Here is a 2,492-nt window from a genome sequence, read left to right as displayed (position 1 = left end):
ACATTTTCAGGTCAACAATTGCAATTTTGCTGCAGGAAGAACAAACATTGAGTTTTATATTAGTGAAAAAAGTCTTTTGGAGCAAATTCCTTAGAGCTAAGACTTGAGCGGGCATTTGAAACTCATGAATTCAGGATGATCAAATAAATTGTTGTCGTGCTGTGACAGCCTCGGGGTGACCAGGGCGCTCGCCACCGTGTCCCGGTCCCAATGTGCAGCTCTCTGCCGGGATCACCTGTTGAGGGAGCTGGAATCCCTCCACCCTGGAAAATCCCCACTTCAGTGCAGTTGAGCCCAGTAGCTGATGAGGAAGATCTCCGTGTGCTGTTGCCCTCCTGTCTGTGCCGAAAGGCTGAGAGGTGTTGAGGCTGTTCCTCCCAGCTGCGGTGTCCCTGCGCCTCGTGCAGGACAACAGTGTTGCTCCCTGCTTCTGGCACGCAGTAAAATCAGTGTTTTTTCAGATTTCCATAACGACTGTCGCAAGAACCTCTACTCCCCCCTCTGCACACAAGTGCCATTACTTCTCCTGTGCTTCCGAGGAGAGGTGCAAGCCAAAAGACGAAGAACAAAAAAGGAATCAGATCAGCAAAAAGCTATAATTTTTCCTGGCTCAAGCAGGCGAAAACACGTAGGGTTTTTCCTTCTCTTTTCTGGAAAGTCTATTACGTACATCAGGCAGTACCAGCACCGTGCTGCCTTTTATTCGTGGAGACTAGAGAAGTGTTTGCCACGGTAACACGCGAGGCAGCATTTGGGCTCTGCAGGCGACCTCTGGGGCGGTTTGCTGCTCTGTCAGCTGCCGGGGGGCTCTGGAAACAGCCACCTTCCTTGAGTCTCACAGCAAAGTTGTGTCCCCCGGTCACTTGTCCTCTCTGGTTGTGAGGTGTGGAACCGTGCAGCCTGGCTTTTGGTGGGGGCGAGAAATGGGAGCATTGCTGGGAAGTGCTGGGAGCATTGCTGGGCGTTGTGGGGGGCACTGCTGGGCAGCTGCTGCTCCCTGTGGCATTTTCTGCGCCTCGGTTTGCTGCTCGCTTCGGTTGTTGCCTCTCCTCCCTGGCTGCTGCAAAGCTTTAGCCACGCAAAGAGCCAGAGACTGCTGGAGGTGAGATTCGGTGGATGTTCTGGCAGCGTGTGGTGTTGTGATGGGCGAGGAGGAGCTTCTTTCCACTGGAAGACGTGCTTGGGAAAGGACTGAGGCGATCTGGGAAAGGCTCTGGAGTCAGGAGTGGGGCTGAGGAGATGAGTACGAACAGTTCGTGTTCACGGTGCTGAAAATGAGGCTGCGCCCACTGAAGTGGTGCTTCTGGCAGGTTTCAACAAACCAAAGAAAGAACGTGAGTTACGGAGCTTGTGGCTGTAGGATCTCGTGGAGCTCAGGCTGGCTCAGGAAGGGCAGCTCGGCGTTGTAGATCTCTCTGTTGGTGCAGTCTTGGGCTGCTCGTGCACCTCCCTGAACACCCGGGACTGACCAACGCTGGGGGTGGGATCTGCGGCAGGGGGGGCCGGATCTGCGGCAGGGTGGACCCTTGATCCCAGGAGCAGAGCTGTTCCCATGTCCCTGCAGCCACTCCTCCTGTTAAAACACACGTGTCTGGGCCAAAATAGGGCCCACCCCGGCCCCAGAACTCCTGCTTGGGTCACACAGATTGCGTTTCAGGGAAGGCAGGTTGGTTGGGGGAGGCTGGTGGGGAGAGCCCAGCCTGGCTGATCCACTGCAGCTTTTCCTCAAAGGATGGGGTCTCTCTGTTGCAGATGCTCCGTGTACTCGGCCTTTGTGTTCTGTGGGGCAAGCTCAGCTTGGAAAGATGGGCTGGGAGACAGAAAAGCTTTTCCCTTGCCTACAAGCTGCACCCAACAGACCGCAGGGCAGATGCTTTATCCCTTCGGTACTGTTGCAGGCCACTGTGGAGGCTCCTGGACGGGCTCTGGATGGGAACACATTTGTCCCCAAGCTGCAGTCTCTCCCTAGTACCTCTGGAGCTTCACCGACCCACAAAAATCGTAGCTTTTATCATGGCTTGCAGACCGGCAGCTTCTTTTCTACTGAACCTCTGCAACTCCCCCCAGCCCGCACGCAGGCTCCTCTCCGCACAGACGCTTCTCTCTGTCTGTGGATGCTTTTCCCATTACTGTTCTGGCTCGGCTCCATGCACCAAAAGGGCTGGGGAAGGCACAAGCCAGCACTGCCCCCCTCCTTTCCCTTCCCTCCCTTTTTTCGTGAAATGAAGGCAGAGCGGACCCACAAATGACATAATGAGAGCATGACATCAGGCTTGGCAGGCGGAGGCGTGCTATACTCTGCTCGACAGTATACGTTCTGTGGAATTAAGGGGAAAAAAAACCACAACAGCAGCGCACCGAAAAATAAAAAGTTTGTCCACCACAGCGCTGCAGAAATAAACTCCCTGGCTGCCCCAGGCTCGCAGCTCGGAGCCTGTCTGAGCGTCGCGAAGGGACAAAGCCGGCGGCACCGAGCCCTGCCGCTCTTTTCT

This window comes from Apaloderma vittatum, unplaced genomic scaffold (assembly GCF_000703405.1).
Source record: "Apaloderma vittatum isolate BGI_N311 unplaced genomic scaffold, ASM70340v1 scaffold29346, whole genome shotgun sequence".
NCBI classification, from domain to species: Eukaryota; Metazoa; Chordata; class Aves; order Trogoniformes; family Trogonidae; genus Apaloderma; species Apaloderma vittatum.
This window is presented reverse-complemented; position numbering follows the sequence as displayed.